Genomic DNA, 10,802 nt, shown 5'->3' with positions numbered 1-10,802 from the left:
TTTTTTAAATGCTGAGCTGATACAGCAGACAAATACTGTATGCAGCGTATATTATGTATACTGTTTCCCTCTGGCGGGATGACGGCGGTGATGTAACGGAGACAGCAGAGCCAGGAAACAATTTTGCGCAAGCCTACTGTAACACTTAGCTGCGTATTAATTAGGACTACTACCCCCAGCAGACACGCAGTACACTGAAGACGGTCACAGGCAGCCCAAATATAGTATTTTTCCCCAATTTGTTTGAAAAAGCCCACTGCCTATATAGCCTGTATATCTCTTTCACCTTTCCCACTGTCCCTGCCTCACCAGTACTGCCCCTATACTCTGTAAAATTACTGCAGACTGAGGACGCAATGCTCTGCACGCCCGATAAAAAAAAAAAAAAAAATTGTGCAACACTGCTAAAAGCAGCCTCAACACTACTGCACACGGTCAGATGTGGCCCTAAGAAGGACCGTTGGGGTTCTTGAAGCCTAAAATAACACCTAACACTCTCCCTATGGCAGCAGCAGCATCAGCAGCACTTTCCCTGATCTCTGTCAGAACGCATCTGTGGCGAGCCGCGGGCGGGACAGATTTAAATACTCGGGTGACACCTGATCTCCCCAACCACTCACTGCAGGGGGGTGGTATAGGGCTGGAACGTCACAGGAGGAAGTTGTAATGCCTTCCATGTCTTTCTATTGGCCAGAAAAGCGCGCAAATGTCTCAGAGATGAAAGTGAAAGTAACTGGAACATCGCGTGGTGCTCGTCTAGAGTAACGAGCATCTCGAACACCCTAATACTCGAACGAGCATCAAGCTCGGACGAGTACGCTCGCTCATCTCTACTGGTAACCCAAACCCTTACACAGAGAGTGATACATACCCACAGATAGCAGAGAGCTGTCTCAGCCGATCACCTGTAAGGGGTTAATCATAATCAATCAAGGACCCGGTATAGCCTAATGCGAAGGAGCGGAATCACATATAGCCACATGATGTTGCATCACACATGCGTCACATCCGCCACACAGATGCCACTCGACCACGCATGCGCCAACGTCACGCAATCACATGACCTCCATAGCAGTCATGTGTCCTGACCCTACGTCATCAGGATGCAGTGGGCATGCGTTTGTATTATATAGTCACATGACCGCAAAGGCGGTCATGTGTTTAACCCTCCATCATCTAAGCATAATGCATAGGCACAATAAGAGTTTATCCATATGTGAAATGTGTGTGTCTTATATAACACATAGGACTCTCCCCATATATATCATCACGCGTTACAAAAGAGGCCATATTAGTAGGACCATACGTATGGTTATTATCACCGTAGCATCTTGTCTATATCTAATAATCTAGGAGACCTCCTGCTTTTGTAACACACAGATCATGGTATGTATCATAAAAAATCACGACATCTTCCTGTGTGTAATCTCTAAAGGGCGATCATGGTTGTCCAAAGCCGAATTTCCACCATAGTGGTCTGACTATAACCAACATAAATCATGATGTCTTTTATAAGAATTGTTATATCTCTACTCATTACTATAGAAAAAATGCCGAGCATTATCCTGAGTATAGTCTCTACGAGATGATCATGCTTAGCAGAGCCCAATCCCAATGGTAATGGTATGATCATAACCACCATGAATCACAACATATAGAGAGACATTTCTACACTCATCCTTGTTATAAGAAAAATGCCGAATATCACAATATCAATATTCATTTTATTAGTGCAGCCATCAAACAGCACATCAAAAGACCCAAACATCCATTCTTCAATCATGATTATTATCCCAATTCTACATTTATGATTTAATTATTGATTGCAGGATAGGAATTCATTCCACGGGTGTCCAGCAGAGGCGGCATCTCTATTCAAGTAGTGACATCCATAGTAATTTACCTGAAAACATATATATATAAAAAACTGTAATGTATATCAGAACCATCTCTATACATTCAGAAAGACACGTAACAATCCATATCACTAAAAAGGTGTTATATGGTAGTCTATATAGTTAGAAAGGAGGGCGAGAGCTAACTTACTGACCTACACCCCAAGGTTACAGATCGAAATAGTCTTCTAATGTACGATAGTGCACATCCAGGCTCAACCAAAAAATCCCTCCCTTGGAGCCAACTTCTACGGGTTCATAAGGTTACTCATGATGACAGAATTGATATAAGGCTTAATGAGATGTGTGAAAAACATCTAGCTAGAGGATATCCAAGAACCCTTCTAGAGGAAGCCAAATTGAAGGTTAGGACCTTCACTCAACAAGATCTAATAACACCGAAACCCCGAAGGTTTGTGGTAGGATCCCCTTTATTACTACCTTTAACATTCTTAGCTCAAAAGTCGGATCTATTATTCGTAAGCCCCGGCCGTTAGTAGCTGAAGCTAATGTTAATGTACCTGAGCTCAAAAAGTTTCCTACAACGGCTTACAAGAGAGGTCCGAAGATAGGTACCAAAGTGAAGGCTGCATTGTTAGACAGTGGTCAGTGTTCCACGCAGCGAACATTAATAGTCCCCAGGTAGGGGAATTTCCCCTGTTTGGGGTGCTCAGTCTGCAACAATCTCCTTAAAGGAGATAGTTTTAGACATCCTCTTCGTGGAACTAAATACTCTATACGTGAGCGTTTCACCTGCACTGTGAGCTTCGTAATCTATTTGATTACGTGTCCGTGTGGCCTCGCCTACGTGGGTGAGTTCACAACGGAAGTTCGCTCACGTATAATCAAACATAAATCCACGATCCGGAAGGGGTATAAGATCTACCACTGCCTAAACATTTTCAAGGTAACAACCATGCGATATGCCAGTTGAAGTTCCGCATCATAGACCATGTTCCTGTATCCCCAAGGGGAGGCGGCAGGGTATTATATTATATATTATTATATTGGATCTATGACCTGGATACCATGTCACCGAGAGGATTGAATCAGGACTACCAATTGATGCCGTATATCTAGTGCCCGTCTTTATAATCCTTAGTGTGTAGCATCCGATAGGAGGTTTTGTATGCATTTGGGATGTGTTGGTAATATTCATCTTTGTCTTTGTCTTGCAGATTGGGGATTACATGTCGTCGGCTGTATCCGCCCAGGCTGCCGGATATACTTTTGCACATATATGCTTTTTTCAGTACCTGAATTAATAAAAAAAAATGTTGAGCATTACCTTAATGTATTGTGTCATGTATTAACGAATATTGTATTTTAAATTGGATCTATTTATATAATTGGGGTTGCAGATACAAGGTGGGGATCTCCCCCGAGTTGATTTGTCTTTTTATTCGGGCACAATAGGTATCCTGCTCTTATTTTTTTTTTGGCAAGATCCTTTTTTATTAGGTTCTGATATTTTATTATGTGCATAGCCCTGGTTGATGTTGGATGCTAATGTGCTTTAGTCCACACTGGATAATCGAGCTTCTAGCATTGGGCCATCCGCAGACGCTTGCTCTGTTGTATCACCTTAGCTGATATCGGGCGCATGCGCACTCCTGCCAGTATGGGGAGACAGGGGCTTGAATGTTCTGTGATCTGCAGACGCTCGCTTCTGTATACCGCATCATCCCTCGAGACCTCTGTAGTCTCGCGCATGCGCGGTAGTACCATTGAGATGCCGGTAGAACATCATTCTACTGTGTGTATACCGGATGCCTGAAGTGGGCCAGACTAACCACATGTTATAATTGTGGGGTAACCGGAAATTGGTGGGTGTGTTCTTGGAGCACCTCATGCTATTTAGTGTTTGTGTTAAAATGTGGTGAACTTGACAAAGGTCCAACCGGGGACCGAAACGTCGCCTTCTTTGTACTATGGGAGAATAAAACTCATTGTCATTCTCTACACCCATTGATGCTGCCATGCTTTCTTTTTACTTGGTATTGCACTACGGAATTGGTCTGGATCCATGTGTGGCTGTTGCATCCATCAAGAGGATCCAACCACAGGTGTGGTATATTTAATGTGCTGCTGGGGCCTCTATTTATACATCATCAAGAGGATATGTCATCAATGTCATTTTTCTGAACCCCCCAAAGCAGTATCTCAGCACTGCCAATATGTTACAAGGTGTGTTGAGATACTTTGCACTACACACTCACTCAACATACATGAAAACTCCCCCCAAAACAAACGAAAATAGGCTGGTTTTAAGATTTTTATTTATTTTTTCCTAAAATAAAAAAAAAACCATAAACCAAATGAGGTATTGGTTTATAATAAGGGCAAATGTAGCAAATATACATCACTTCTTTTTCAGGAGTGATTTTGCTAAATTCACCATATTATGTAAGCTCGCAAGCCCACGTCAAGGGTCCTCATTTTCTTGCGAGTCCCTAACTATCAAAAAAGCCAAAAACACTAGCTAAAAAATATTTTGTGCAATGATCCCGGTACGTCAGACGGGGTCGCAGCATCTCCAGCAACTTGTCAAATTTTGCAATGGTCAACCTGCAGTAAGAAAAAAACTTCTTGTCATGTCTGCGCAAGTCCTTCTACAGTCCTCCATAACAAACAACTTAAAACGCATATAAAAAACTACAAGAACTTCCTCTTCCTTTGGTCTTTTGACTTCATCCTTAACAGTGTATGTGTAGGGAAGTTTTTCTTCTTGTCCATTTTGTCCTGTAGAATAGACACGGCCTATAAGATTAGATGTTCATATAATGCACATTGATTTGACTCCACTGCAGCATTTACCGTTGGATTCGCTGCTGCTTTCTGTGGGTTTGGATGATCTTCCACTCTCGATATCATCTGTTGAGATGTCATCCATCTTCTTTTTCCTGTAAAGTTGGAAAATTAGAAGTCACCTTGTGAATCCATGCAGTAAAACAAGCCACAAGAAGTGTACCGTACACTAAAATATACCCTTTAACCCCTTAAGGACATGGAGCTTTTTTTGCATTTTCAGATTGTTCGCTCCACTCTAAAAAACTGGAGGGGGGTCTTGTGTCTACGGTTTGCAATACTTACTTATATCTCTCATAAAGACACTTGCCCACCACGTATACGAGTACCAAGAAGTAGGGGGCAACAGCGGGTAAAATAAATCTGCTGTTATCCTCTATTCGATCTATAATGGTGGGCGTCTCTTCTATTTTCTTTCTTGGTACATCTAGAAAAGAAGAAACAATAGAAGTTATTCATAATCTGCCTTTTATTCATTAGGTCGTTAGTATTACAACTGCGGATTCCTAAATGAGTTGTTATTTGGGATGTAAGGATGGGCGGCTACAAATGTACTTACCTTCATATTTTTTGCTGAAGATTGGACCTGCATGCACTGATGGTAATAGCAGCAGAGTCATTAATATCATTTTCACGAACATTTTCTCTTCTCTTTCTCACTTTCTATACAGAATGAGTTCCTCTCACTGTAACATCACTTTATATACCTGCAGCGTCTTTGACATCACAGATTGCAACCAAAGACCATAGTGACCTTGCAGCGTCCCAAATGAAGACTCGGACACCTGAAATACATGGAGAGGTGGGAGGGTTAAGTGATGGCTTGTCACGGCTCACCATGTCCTAGCTTTGGCGCATTGTTTTTAAGTGTCGAATTTCTACCTATTTAGCTCACTGCTTGTTCATGCAAACGCATAATGAACAGCATAAAACTCATATAAAAAAACTACAAGAACTTCCTCTTCCTCAGGTCTTTCATCCTCAACAGTAAATGTTACTGGGGCCAAACTATTACTAATAGTGTCCCCTATATTGGCCCCAGTAGTAATATTAACCCCACAGTAGCCCCAGTAGTAGTAGCCCTTTCCCCCTGAGACCCATATACTTACCTCCTCTTTGCAGTCTTATCGACACCCTTACCCTTCTCAGCGCTGCTGCGGGACGCTCGAGCTGATGGAGCTTCTTTTCTTCTCCACTCCTCCTAAGGAAACAATGAGAAGAGGTCAGGGAAGTATGATCCCAGGTGCGCACACTGACGTCAGTGTGTGTGCCCGGCACAAGCGTCGCTTATAAAATTGGTATTTTTTCTTATAAGGCTTCAGGCCCCGGTAGGGACTGCTACCTCTGCATCCCCTATAGCTATGCCCCTGAGTCTATAGCTAGCTGATCAGTTTTTAAGTGTCAGATTTCTAACTATTTAGCTCATTGGTTTTTAATGCAAACGCATAACAAACAACATAAAACTTTTATGATAAACTACAAGAACTTACTCTTCCTCTGGTCTTATGACTTCATTCTCAACAGTGAATGTGTCTGATGTTTTTTCCTGCCATTCATTTTGTCCTGTAAAATAGACACGGCCTATAAGATTAGATGGGATTTTCAGGGGAACTTGAAACATAAGCCCTAACCCTGAAATAAGCCCTAGCTGCAGTAGAAACAAACAAACACTAGATCACCTCAGCAGGGCTGTACAGCATTTTCCTTGCCTGCATCCTCCCTGCCATACCCACACAAGGGTTTTCTGTAATTTACTAGCAGAATGACTGCTTTACTGCCCTCTGCAGGCCATCTATGCTACCACACTGCCTATAGTTTAAAAGAAGGTTTAACTAGATTGTCTTTACGTTTTCCTTTTGCAGGAAGTGACATTCCCCATAACATCAGGGAAGATGTCAAACGGCAGCAAATACCATCTGTTGCCATCAGCCAAGATAAAAAACCATCTGCTGCCAGGAACACCTAATACCACCTGCAGCCACCAACCAACAATAGATACCACCTGCTGCCAAGAACACCTAATACCACCTGCAGCCACCAACCAACAATTGATACCATCTGCTGCCAAGAACACCTAATACCACCTGCAGCCACCAACCAGCTATGAATACCACTTGCTGCAGCCACCAACCAATAATAGATACCACCTATTGCTGCCACCTACCAATAATAACACCTGCTGCTAAGAATACCTAATACCACCTGGTGCCACCAACCAACAATAGATACCACCTGCTGACGCCACCAACCAACAATAGATACCACCTACTGCTGCCACCTACCAATAATAACACCTGCTGCTAAGAACACCTAATACCACCTGGTGCCACCATCCAATAATAGATACCACCTGCTGCAGCCACCAACCAACAATAGATACCACCTGCTGCTGCCACCTACCAATAATAACACCTGCTGCTAAGAACACCTAATACCACCTGGTACCACCAACCAACAATAGATACCACCTGCTGCAGCCACCAACCAACAATAGATACCACCTGCTGCTGTCACCTACCAATAATAACACCTGCTGCTAAGAACACCTAATACCACCTGGTACCACCAACCAACAATAGATACCACCTACTGCTGCCACCTATCAATAATAACACCTGCTGCTAAGAACACCTAATACCACCTGGTACCACCAACCAACAATAGATACCACCTGCTGCAGCCACCAACCAACAATAGCTACCACCTGCTGCTGCCACCTACCAATAATAACACTTGCTGCTAAGAACACCTAATAGCACCTGGTGCCACCAACCAACAATAGATACCACCTGCTGCCAAGAGCACCTAAAGCAGCTGCAGCCACCAACCAACAATAGATACCACCTACTGCTGCCACCTGCCAATAATAACACCTGCTACTAAGAACACCTAATACCAACAGGTGCCAGCAACCAACATTGTTGTTTTTTTAGTTTATTTTTAGATTTGTTTTTATTTATTTTTTTATATATTATATTTTAATTTATAATCTAACATCCTAAATTAAAGATATATTTTATGCCAAAGTCCTGTATTTTAACATTATTTCTTTATAGTGCTTATTTGTACCATGAGATTAATGTCGATGGAATCCGCACCTCAATAAAATAAAAGAAAGGAAGTAAGGGGGGGGGGGGAAGGGCACTCTTCTTGGTTTTGCATTATAAGGGCCCATTCACACGGGAGCATTTACCATCTGGCTGCTCTTAACGCATTTTACGGGCATCACACAGACCCATTATAGCCAATTTGGCTATGAACACAAACATTTTTTCACTAGGCCTGATTGTCTGTTAGTGTAATCACTTAACTTAGGTGATACTAGAAGGGTATTGCAGGCTTATCAATCAGGTATGCCTAATTATCATTTGATGCATTGGAGAAGAAAACAATGAGACATACTTAAGTGATGTTTCTAAGCTCTTCTGTTTCATTGCTCCAATGCGAGGGGTTATATAGTGTGGCAACCCCCACAAGGTTAACAATTCAAAGTCTACAGCATGTGTTATACTTCTCTCTTAGTAAGACATTACAAAGGTTAATTATGACAAAGCTACATGCTCAGCATATGATACCCTGCTAGTAAAATTTCACTACAATGCGTGTCTTTTGCACAAGTACATCTTGCCATGCACACAGCACAAATATTATGCACACAACACTGCTTCATGAAATATAATTCAATAATTTCACAAGCACATGTCCTATTTTGGTCTATATCACAGACCAGAGTTGGACATGCAATATCCCCTACCCGAGGGGTTCTGACAGTTCACAGATGTGTGTCCCTGTGCTCTCTGATGCATTTCGTACCTGAGAATCTCAGGCACAACTCACATACAACCATCTGAATGGGCCCTAAAACCAGCTGATCAAGTTAAGTGGTGATCACCTATATATGTGCTATCACCTGGTGCTGGTGTGCATGATGGGCACAATACCCAACTATTAGTACATATGATACATATTGCCACCACTGAACATCAATCTTGGGTTGATGAAACAATGTGTAAAGACATTGAAGAGGAATGGAAAGTGTTTTGGCTACAAATGTAGAAAACTTCCTGCAATGAGCGTGGAGAAGCTAACAGCAGGTAAATTCAATGGACTACAAATCCAGAAACTCATGAAAGACCAGCTTTTCCAAGATTCAGGGATGTAAGTGATGAACAGTGTGAACAATCTCACCAGGAAGAAAGGATTATGAAAGAACAGTACTGTACTGGAGGCGGGGTTTATGAATTAGCCAATCAATGCCGCGGCTCAGACAATTCTTAAATCCCGCCTCCACAATGTGATTGGTTCTTCAAACTCTGCTTAGCTAATCAATGCAGAGCTGGATGAACCAATCACAGCCCTCACTTTGGTTCATTGTGCGCTGCATTGATTGGCCGACTAGCGCTGGATTAACCAATCAGAGGCATCGCTTCTTGGAGGTGGGAATTTTGAATCCCGTAACCAGGAAGTGATCTTGTGTGGGCGAACAAGGACTGCAAAATGCCCAATGGATCTCCAGAAAGCAGAAATTTCTTTTGGAAATTCAGCTAGGGCTTATTTAAAGTGGAGGGCTTAACCTTCTCACAATTTTATCATAGGCAACAGCGAAGTGATGCACGATTTTTTGCAAGAAAAACGCATCACTGCAACTACAAAATTGCGAGAACACAGTTGCGATATCACTGCAATTTTGCAGCGCTGATATACCTGCCGTCCATGTGAAACAGGCCCAAAGGTGTAACCGGAGCCTACACAGCACTCTTTCTTATAGTTGAAAAATCTAGACCGGTGTTTCCCAATCTTCAGTCCTCACGGACCCCCACAGGTTATGTTTTCAGGATATCCTATAGTAAGATCCCCTGTAGCAATGTCTGAGGCACCGACAATAATTACATCACCTGTGCAATACTGAGGAAATCCTGAAAACATCACCTGTTAGGATGCCTTGAGGTCTGGAGTTTGGGAAACACTGATCCAGTCAGACATAGAAGAACAAGTAACATGTGCCATTATACATGTGTCAAGCAAACATGTTGCCCTTTATCATAGTCTATTATCAGGGCAACATGCTTGCGTGAAATATGTAAGACGGCACATGGTCCTTGTTCCTCTGGATTTTTCAATAAAGAAAAAGAGTTTTTATCCTACGCTGGACCTGCTCCATTTTCTTGTGCATCTATTGCTACATAGTGGTTCTGGATTTTACGTGATCATGAACCCTTTCTCATTGGTCTTGATTGGCTGCTAGCAATATAACTGGGCTGTCAATCAAGAGCCAAGGGGAGGGGTTGATGATGCACCGCCACCTGTATTATACATAGGTGAATCGGGGGTTCAGGCATCTGGGATAGCGGGATGACACCTCCTGGACAGACTGCTGTAAGAAAACTAACTTTTCCATTGCCGTTTATCTTTCAGGCTCCATAAACAGCAGGTAAATCGTTGGCATCTTCACCCCTGCCAGTCTGTTTAGTATTAGGTTTGTTGAGTGCTGATGACCAGCCATCTAGGCAGGATTATGCCACTGAATTTACACACCGCTTCCCAGAACTGGAGTCAAACGGAGAAGACAGTAAAAGTACTTTTAGTTGGACATCTGAATTTCCAAAATTTATCAGCCTTTCTGGATAACTGGAAGTCGGACAAAAGGATTTTCACAGTAATCTTAACATTTAAAAAAATATTTATATATTTTTAATGCTATTTTAGGTGCACATTTCCATATTGGCATTAATTCTGATTTTGGAACATATAAGATAACGAATAGAATTTAACTAGAAATATTGTAATATGATTGGTAAATAAAGATTTATTTATATATTTCTAATCTGTGTATTGAGTATATTTTTGGGGGGTTGATACCCCCACAACAATGTCACTCACATATCCCCCACAACAATGTCACTCACATATCCCTCACAACAATGTCAGACACATACCCCCACAACAATGTCAGACACATACCCCCACAACAATGTCACTCACATATCCCCCACAACAATGTCACTCACATATCCCCCACAACAATGTCAGACACATACCCCCACAACAATGTCACACACATACCCCCACAACAATGTCAGACACATACCCCCACAACAA

Source organism: Eleutherodactylus coqui, unplaced genomic scaffold, assembly GCF_035609145.1.
Source record: "Eleutherodactylus coqui strain aEleCoq1 unplaced genomic scaffold, aEleCoq1.hap1 HAP1_SCAFFOLD_36, whole genome shotgun sequence".
Lineage (NCBI taxonomy): Eukaryota > Metazoa > Chordata > Amphibia > Anura > Eleutherodactylidae > Eleutherodactylus > Eleutherodactylus coqui.
Note: the sequence above shows the minus strand (reverse complement) of the source record.